Raw genomic sequence first — 11,006 nt, forward strand, 5'->3', positions numbered from 1 at the left:
ACACATTGACATCTACATTTATACAAACATACACCCTCTTATACATACAAATATGTGTAAATATACTATATATACATATATATTCCCTTCAACTATCCTCATAATGAGAAAAGTCTCATGAGTTAAAATTATCATTTTCCCACATAGTAATGTAAATAGTGAAATTTTAATCAGTTCCTTATGATTTATTTTTCCTGTTTACCTTCTCAAGCTTCTCTTACTTCCTGGATTTAAAAGTCAAATTTTCTGTTCAGCTCTGGTTTTTCATCAAGAATGCTTTAAAGTCCTCTATTTCAATGAATGTCCATATTATCTCCTGAAATATTATACTCAATTTTGCTGGGTAGATGATTCTTGGTTTCAATTCTAGCTCCTTTGATCTCTGGAATATCATATTCCAAGTCCTTCCATCCCTTAATGTAGAAACTGCTTGATCTTATGTTACCCTGATTGTGTTTTCACAATAGTAAAATTGTTCCTTCCTAGCTCTTTGTAATATTTTCTCCTTGACCTAGGAACTCTGGAATTTGACTATGATATTCCTAGGAATTTTCTTTTCATGATCTTTTTCAAGAAGTAAGTGGTGAATTCTTTCAATTTCTCTTTTGCCCTCTGGTTCTAGAACATCAGGCCAATTTTGCATGTGAATTTCTTGAAAGATGGTGTCTAGGCTCTTTTTTTGATCATGGCTTCCAGGTAGTCCAATAATTTTTAAATTATCTCTCCTGGATCTATTTTCAAGACCAATGGTTTTTCCAATGAGATATTTCACATTGTCTTCTATTTTTCATATGTTTTATACTATCTTGATTTCTCATAAAGTCATTAGCCTTTATTTGTTCCAATCAAATTGTAAATGAATTATACAGGTTTTTTTAAATTCTTTTTCCATCTGGGCAGTTTGACTTACTTTTTAAGGCATTCCTGTCCTCATTTGCTTTTTGGGCCTCTTTTTCCTTTTTAGTTAGTCAATTTTTTAAGGGGTTATTTTCTTCAGTATTTTTTTTGGTTCTTCTTTATCAGGCTGTTGACTTTCTTTTCATGATTTTCTTGCATCATTCTCATTTCTCTTCCCAATTTTTCCTCCACTTCTCTTACTTGATTTTCAAAATCCTTCTTGAGCTCCTCCATGTCCTGTGACCAATTCATAGTTTTCTTGAAAGCTTTTGATGCAGGAGCTTTGACTTTGTTGCCTTCTTCTGTTTCAATGTTTTGATCCTCTTTGTCCTCCCAAAAAGATTCTATGGTCTGATTGCACTTCCTCTGTTTGCCCCTCTTGCTAGCCAATTACTTGACTTTTGAACCCTTTGCCATGTTAGAACTCTGTTTCTAGTGGAAAGAACTGTGTCCCAAATTTCTGTGGTTTTGCACAGCTATTGTCAGATTTGTTTTCAGAGCTATGAGGAGGGCACCCTCTCCACAGCCACCACAAGCTCTGTAATGCTAGCATTACTACCCCAGGACCACCACCCAAGACTGCAATCCAGATCAAAGCAGGTCAAAGCAAGAGTTATTACCCCCTGAATTATCACTTGGTCCCCCTCTGATCTGCAGGCTAGGAGCTCTGGAGGTAGTTACTCCGGAGTAACAGCAGCTGCAGCTACTGGACCATGGCCACCTTTGCCACCCAGGTTGCAGGGGCCAAACCTACTCTTCTCTCATCCAATTCCAACAGGGTTCCCTACTGATCTTTCCCTTTCTCTTTGGCACTTATGGATTGATAAGTCTGGAAAGTGCCATATCTTCTGGTGATTCAATCTCCTGAAGTCTGCTCTGGCCAATCTGTTCTGTGGGTAGTGCCAATGTGGCTCACACCTGTGCTTGGCTCCCAGCCCAGTGCAATAAACCCTTCCTGTCGGCCTGCCAGGCTACCTTCAGTGACAGATTTGTTTCTCTTTGTGACTTTGTGGGTTCTGTGGTTCTAAAATTTGTTTAGCATAATTTTTTTTACAGGTGTTAGAGGTGTTTGGAGTGGGAGCTCAAGAAAGGTCCTGCTTTTACACAGCTATCTTGCCTCTGCCCTCCAGATTAATTTTTTATTGACTAAACCACACTGGTGACTGTTCATTTCATATAGTAGATATTGAATGAATGACTCTACCAATCCATCAATCTATGTTGATAGAATTAAAAATAACAAAAACAACAAAGTACTTAAAAACTCAAAGAGAACTACCTCATTATCATTATTTTTAAAAAGTGAATCAAATACAAGTTCATTTTAAAATTATTCAAATGAGCAAAAGGGCTTCCAAGGAATAAGAAAACAGGATTTATCTCTCATTGATGGAGGTTTATCCTACTTTCATAATGGATGCTGTCTCTTTCTTTTGATTGTGTAACCTTAAGAAAAGTTATATTTGGTGTGACTACACTAGAATGATAACCTCTTTTGAGGGAACACTTATCTACCTTTTCTGTATATCATTATAAGCCTGAAGGACCTGCGGTAAGCATAGTACTTATTTAAATGGATAATGCATAGACTACATTTATAAATGCTTTAAATCCTTTGGAAAATGCTTTAAGAATATATCCTAATAAATTAAGCAACAGATAATTAGTGCACTTTTTCCATTTCTCTACAGCTAGCATTTGTGGGGGTGGAGTGGATGTAGGAGAGCAAGATTTACTATTACTGTTGTAACTGTTTCAGGGAAATGGGCAATGTGACCTTCCCTCCTCCATCTCTTTCAGATTTTCATTCATTACAGAATCATAATTATTCTTTGTACAAAAATAACCTTCGTTCTCCCTAACTCTTCTGTAATGGATGGACAGTATTACCACCCAATAACTCATATAAGCACTGAATGGAACAGGACCAGGGCAACTTTCTTTAAAAAAATGAGTGGATTTTTAATTCTAATCAATTCAATTAATCAAACATTTATCGACTACTTACCATGTGCCCAGCTCTCTGTAAATATGGTGAATAATAGAGTAGTAGAACTTGTGATGTTGATTTCCACAAAGTTTTCAATCTAAAGCTTTCAAGAAGCATATTTATTAGTCAACTGCTATACTTGAGACAAGAGGATGGATTCTTTAGGAGAGATAAAGAAATATAAGATATTATCCTAACCACCATTAGAAAGAAAGCTCCTTGAGAACAGGGACTTCATACATCTCTCTTTTAATCCCCTGACCTTAGAACATGGCTTTGCATAAATTAAGTGCTTAATAAATAATGTTGTCATTCATTCATTCAATGGATAATGCAGATTCTTCACATAGATATACTTTAAATTATTTTAACAGCTTATCTTATACAGAATTTTACACTTTTGAAACATTTTCATTTGAATTGCTTCATCTGGTCAGTCAATGAACAGATAATTAATAATCAACAAATTTTTCAAGGACATACTATGGGCTAGACACTGTGCGAGGCATTGGGGAATAGAGACAAATATAGAATAGTTTCTTCACTGAAGGCATTTTCATTTTATGAGGAGGTATAAAATGAACATAAAAAGACATACACACATGTACATACATACATACATGCATATACATGTATACACATATATACAAAATAAATACAAAGTTATTATGGGAAGGCTATCTCAATATGTCAAGGAAGATCAAAGGATAAGATGATTCTTAAAGGTGTTTTTGAGGATTAAGCGCATTTCATGTATGGAGAATAGTTTATGAAAAGCCATGAAGATAGAAAATGGAGTTCAGTGTATAGGGAAAAGGGGAAAAATACTTGTAGTACTCAATATTACAGGGAATAAAAGCATATATATATGAAAGAGAATGACTGCATTCTACCAGAAATAGATAAATTATATTAATTTCTGAAAGTAATAGGGAGTCACCATAAGATAATGAGTAAGGGAGTGAGAAATAGTTAAAATGAGAGAGAAGTAATTTAAGAAATGGAGATCACAGAGGAAACTATTTCAATAGAGTAAGAGAGACATGTTGAAAGCAAGGTGAAAAGTCATAAGGACAAAGGGATTGGTGGATCAGATTGGTGTCTTTGTGATTAAAGACAATGGAAAGGTGGTATTGATATCAATCCAAAGAAAAGAGTTCTGAATATTTTTGATGGTATAAAATTTACTTTGAACAAATTGAATTTGTGAAGTGTCAAATAAGCAGTGTGTAATGTTGCACTGGAGCTCAAGAGAGAATAAGGTTGGGTATAAACGTCTAAGTAACATTTGTATGCAGATGGTAATTAAATATGGTGAGTTTATAAGATCGTTGTAAGCACAGAGAGAAGTGGGACCAATGATAGAGCCTGGGGAGCATGTTGTGGATGATAATATAGTAAAGGATGCTGAGGTGGAGAAGTCTACTAGTAGGAGTATAATTGAGAAATAAAATAGAGTATACAGGAAGAAAAAGTGGTTAATAATGTCAAATAGTGCAGAGAAGACAAGAAGAATAAAGAGTAAGGAGAGGAAATGAAATTTGACAATCTGTCATTCACAAGGATAAATTGGGTATTACAGTCATTGGTAACTTTGGATAGAGAGCATTTTTAGATGATTGACAAGGTCAAAAGTTTGATTGCAAGAAGCTAGGAAGTTGGGAAGTGAATCAGAAGAGAGGGACTAAAAATAATGAGCATAGATAGGGTATTTTCCCTAGAAGTTTGCTTAAGAAATAATAAAAGGATAAGTTATGATAATTCAAAATGATTTTAATTCAAAATTATTTTAAAGATGGTAGAGACGTGGATCTCTTTGTATCATCAGGAAAGAGCCGAGTCTTTAAAATAGTGAAAAATCATTCATAATAATATTGAAATTTAGAGAGGGGAGATGAAAATAAGATCAAGTTTTTGAACAATGTGACAGAATAGGATCAAAGGTACATGAAGGCCTTGACAAACAGATTTAATATTCAAAAGATCTTTGAAAGCTGTTATGATGGGTTGAATTGAATATTATAGAATTTAATTGGTGTACCTATATTTACATTTATAAATGTAAAGTCCTGCAATAAGGTTCATAAACTCAACAGGTCAAGCAGAAGATGAAAGAAAGTGACTAGACAAATGGAACCTCTATGGAAAAAATAATTATGGTTCTATTTGATTTAACTGTCTAAACTCTATTTTTTTCTGGATGCATCAGTAAAAATTAAGTTTCAAGAATAAAGAAACATCAGTTATAATTCTGGTATATGCTAGAAGGAACAGAGAGAAGATATTTGCAACAAACTTGATATTTTTTTAACTGCTGACAACTGTTTACTGATGTGTTAAAGATCTTTGATTCACCAACTGCTCACTTAAATTAACTGTTTTGACTTTTTGCCATGGAATTGACTTGTTGACTTAGCCCCATCTAAATAGAGAAGCTTGCAGATCCATGCAGCCTTAGATAGTCGTTTCCTAGCTACCTTAGCAATTCTTGATTACAATAACTTAAATTAAGAGTGAGCCTAGAATGCTTGTGACTGGTCCAGTATTCTTCTCTCTTACTCTCACAAAACTGCTTGGATGAAGATATCATATAATGAGAAAAATTACATGTGTGTGTGTGTGTTTATTCTGTGGCTAAGAGGACAAAGATAACTGGGATTCATTCTTATTTTTCAGTCCTATATATTCTGTTTTTTCACATATTTAAAAATTATTCTGAGGCCCATTGTCTTCAATTAGTTATAAAAAGAGTCTGTGGCAAACTGAAAGAAAAGTTAAAAAAAAAAGAGCACCTTCTATACTTCTATAGATTCTGATGTCTTCCCAATACTCCTTTTGCATATAACATTGTATTATATCAGGCTGCAAAATATTACATAGATATTCAATGTTGTCATAATTATACAAAATAGATCAGTATAACACAAAAAAAATCTAAATGGATGAAAATTGCCAAAGTTCAAACTATGACATGAAGATAGCCATTCTACTAAATAAGTACAAAATATAAAAAAATGTAGGATAGGAACATTAGATGAATCATAATTTCAGAGTAAAAGTAAATAAAAGGCAAAAAGCAGGCTAGATTGGATTTGGGAAATTTCATAGTACTTTTACTTATTCTGAAAAACTTAAAATAAACTTCATAAATTCCCTCCTTGTAAGACTCCATAGTAGTGAATTTTGGAATACATTGATCTCTGATAAATCAAAATTGCAATTGACTCAAAGGCAATTGTGAGGCATACAGTAGCAATTTTTTTTTGAACGGGTAAAGGCAAGGCAATTGGGGTTAAGTTATTTGCCCAAGGTCACACAGCTAATAAATTTCAAGTGTTTGAGTCCAGATTTGAAGTACTCAGAGTTGCTACAGATTCCCACTGATTTCCTATGCTCAAAAACTAGGCTAAGAAGTATCATTGAAGCACAGTATAAGAAGACTGGAGAACTGGTTAAATAATCCAAGTGGCTTTTTGCTGGCACTAGGAGAAGGTAGCATTCATTGGCAGCTCTATTGGCCATAAACAATTCTGAGTCACAGTGCCTGGGTAGAGAGTAACACTGATCAAAAAATGCCCAAAGGTGTATAAATTATACATACCCTTTGACCCAACAAAACCACTACATAGTACCCCAAAAAGGTCAAAGGGAAAGGAAAATGATCTATATGTATAAAATATTCACAGCAGCTCATTTTGTGGTGATAAAAATATTGGAAATCAAGAAGATGCCCATCAATTGGGGAATGGCTGAAAAACTTATGGCATATGATTGTTATGGAATACTATACTATTAGAAGAAGTAGTGGGAATTTGTTTCAGAAAACAAAAAACAAAACAAAGCAAGATGTACTTGTTTATATATATATATATATATATATATATATATATATATATATATATATACAAGTAGTACTCACATACTGAAGAGCTACAAAATGAGAACTACTTGGGGATCATTATCCACAATGACAATAATGTTGTAATGGTCAACAACTTGTGTAAGATTTGGCTACTCTGATCAATACAATAGTCCAATATGGAAATATGTTTTGTATGATTTCATATGTGTCTATGCATGCATATATGTAGATGTGTGTATCTGTGTGTGTGTAATTGACATCATTGTCTTTGCCTTCACAAAGAATGAGAAAAGGGTACCTGAGAGGGAAAGAATTTGAAATTCAAATTTTAAAAAATATTAAAAATAAGTACAAATTAAATGCAAATATTATTTAATTATTTTTTTAAAGAAATACATGATGAGAAAAGGAAATAGGAGAGAAATGGCTATTTATAGCACATAAGCTATATTAGTACCCCCTAAATGTAACAAAATTTAAGAGAAGGCCAGCAGAACTGAATGGACTTTATGAAGGTTCTTGGAAAGAACATTGGTAAGAATCAGACAGTGTGAGAAAGCATGAATGGACTGTGACATGTGCTCATGAAGAGAATATATGTAGATAAGCTACAAGTCACTGATGTATTCAGAGATTGAAGCAAAACTCCAGGATGATAGTGAACTATACCAAGATGAGTCTTAGGTAACCCTAACCCTAATCTTAAACTTAAATCCTTAGGGGAAAACAAAAACAGGATAGTCTACTAAACATATAGCAATAAGCAGCAAAACTCAGCTGATGACAGGTCTGTTTGTACACAATTTTTAATATAACTGACTGAACAAATTATTTTAGGTTCCTTCCAAAATATTGGGTCAGGGTTATTAATGTATATATGCTACTAAAGGGCTTCTAATATATTCTTAAAAAGAAACAAACAAAAGTCCTCATAACCAATTGGAAAACTCTAGAAGAAATTAGTTATATTTTCCTCCTGTAATTCTGTCACTGGATGTTTATTTTGTTATTTCACTTAATATTCTTTATGTAGAAAAATCAATAAGGCTACAGAAGTTAAAATTAAACCATAATGACCTAGAATGTTACTACCAACTGAAAAATCCTAGAAAAATTCGGAACAAGGCTCTCAAATATTTAACATTAATAATTTAGGATTGTAACTACTTTGGAATTTTGAAATAAGCAGAAATTATTCAATATGACATAAACATTGAGTGTGAAATATTGGAAGACTCTATTCCCGCCTAATATAATGACAATAAATGACCAAAGTCATAAGAAAATCATATCGCAATTTTAGTTTTCACTATACCAATGGGCTTAATATACAGGTCATGAAAAAGATGTTAGACTATTCATCAATGAAATGTGGTATAATTGGAGAAGAAAGGTGTAAGGGGAGGGAAGAAAAATGTAAGTAAAATAATCATCCATCACAATAGTCTTTCTAAAGTTTTCAAGGCTCATGTATGTGAACAAATCAAATTTTTAATGATACTTCACCAACCAATATTGTTCTACGGTTTCACATTTTGTGATTCAATTATTTTTCATTGCATTTTCAACTGATACTGTTTATTATTCTTAGGTGAATCAAAACTATTCATGCTTCATCTCATTTTACTCTTCCAGAGAGAAGGTATCTGTGTACTTTTTTTTTTTAGTGTTACCTTAAGTGAATGATTTACACCTAGGTCCCGATTCGTGCAAGCAACACATCTTGTAAATTAATTGTATTATTTAAATTCTTACTGCATGTTTACATTAACCTGGAATCAATTATAATATTTTACTTAATTAAAACTTTGAATAGTGAGGATTTAAGTAAATATAACCATTTCACAAGATTCATTTTTCACATTAATTGGGACTCACCAGTAACTTTTCTTCTAATAAATCCACCCACGGTAAATATACTTGATAAGAAACTCACTGAAGCTATTCATAGATGATTCCCCTCCATTTTATCGCAGTCACCCAGTTTGAAGTCCACAATTCCTGTATATCTATAGATTACAGTATCATCAGATAATGGCTCTCTCACTGGTGGAACTGTCATTTAAACTTCTTTCAACTGCATTCATTTACCCACAAATTAGGGAAGACTTATGGGTTGCTACTCTCCCCATATGTTAGTGCTGAACAAAACTTTTTTCATTATTACTGCTCTTAGGGCTATGGTAAAAATGACTAATGTCAATGAAAAGTAAAATAGTCACTCCTCAGTGATCATCAAGTCTAATTCCAGTCATTCTTTTGCTAATAATATTAATGGGAAAAGTGAAACCATGAACTCATTAAGCGTATTGAAAACTCAGCAATACTCTTGAAATAGATGACTATTGTAATGTGCTAATTCATCAAGACACTCATTCTGATAAGTTTAATTAAGCATTCTTTCATTTAAAATACACACAATTTAAATTACTATTATTTTTCCTGAAGCAAAATGCAAATGAACTTTATAGCTAGCAAGATCAAATAAATTACTTCAGCAAGTGTTCCTGTTTCTTGCACCTAATAGATGTCTCAACTGAATATAGTCATTGGATTCAAAGAAAGATTTATCTTTTTTGATTAGAGCACACATGGAATCACAAAATCTTAGTAACTAGAACTGAAAGAAAAACTTGTTGTCATCTAATGCATTCATCAAAGCCATGCATAAAAACCTCTCCTACTGAACCTTTAAGATTCATCATGAGTGGGCACTGATATTTTCACGATAGAGCGAAAATATCATATTTTTAACTTAATCTATAACTTTGACTTTCATACTATGGAGAGAGATCACATCCAAGACTATATTTCCATGCAGTTAAAAGGAAGAGAGAAAGAAAGATAGAAAAATATGGAGAGAAGGAGAGAGAGAGACTATACATGTATACATACACACACACATATGTGCAAACTTGCAACTATATACCAATGGACCCATGAGCTCATTAACATGGATATCCCCTCAAATAGCTCCAGAAAAAAATAGATTTTTTTTCATCCTGGGTAATGTATTTAAAAATATTTTTTTATTAATTTCCTTAAATATTTCCCAATTATATGTAAAAGGTTTTTTTTTTAACAATCATTTCTTAAAATTTTGATTTCCAAATTCTCTGTCTCCTGCTCCTTCCCCCTCTTTAAGAGAAGCAATTTGATATCAATCATACATGTAAAATCATGCAAAATATATTTCCATATAAGCCATGTTGTAAAAGAAAACAAATAAAATTTTAAAACAGAAAGAAAGTTTAACATACTTCAAAATTTATTCAGAATTCACCAGTCCTCTATCTGGAGATGAATGGTATTTTTCATCATGGGTCTTTGGAATTGTCTTGGATCATTGCCTTGATCAGAGTAGCTAAGTCTTTCACAGTTGAACATCTTTAAAATATTGCTGTTACTGTATGCAGTGTTCTCCTGCTTCTGTTAACTTTCCATAAGTTCACATAAATATTTTTTATTTTAAATTTTATTTGGTATTTTATTTTCCCCATTTACTTGTAAAAACAATTTTAGCATTTATTTTTAAAACTTTGAGTTCCAAATTCTCTCTCTTCTTCCCTCCACATCTTCCCTCATCAAGAAGGCAAGCAATTCAATATACATTATACATGGGTAGTCATGCAAAACGCTTCCATAATAGTCATGTTATGAATGACTATATTTCCCTCAATCCTACCCCACCCCCATTTATTCTTTTCTCTCTTCCCTTTCATTCTGTCTTGCCTCAAAAGTATTTCCTTCTGATTACCCCCTCCCCTAATCTATCCTCCCTTTCATCACTCCCAGCTTCTCTTATCCTTTGCTCCTTAATTTACTATAGGGGAAAATAGGCTTGTATACCCATTTGGATGTTATTTCCTTCTTAAGTCAATTCTGATGACAGTAGGTTTCATTCATTCCCTCTCACCTTTCCCCTCTTCTCCTCCACTGTAAAAGCTTTTCCTTACATCTTTATGTGAGATAATTTACCCCCATTGTACCTCTCCATTTCTCTTTCCCCAAGTACATTCTTCTCTCACCCCTTAATTTTATTGTTTATGTGTCATTCCTTCATATTCAACTCACCCTGTGCCCTCTGTGTGGGTTTCAACATTTATATCTATATCTATATCCATAATGTCTATGTCTGTATCTGTATCTCTATCTATGTATCCATCTATGTATCTATGTATCTATGTATGTATGTATGTATGTATGTATGTATCTATCTATCTATCTATCTATCTATCTATCTATCTATCTATCTAT

The sequence above is a fragment of the Petaurus breviceps genome, unplaced genomic scaffold (genome assembly GCF_028583685.1).
Source record: "Petaurus breviceps papuanus isolate PSGF00001 unplaced genomic scaffold, PetGlider_PUasm1.0 156, whole genome shotgun sequence".
Classification (NCBI taxonomy): Eukaryota; Metazoa; Chordata; class Mammalia; order Diprotodontia; family Petauridae; genus Petaurus; species Petaurus breviceps.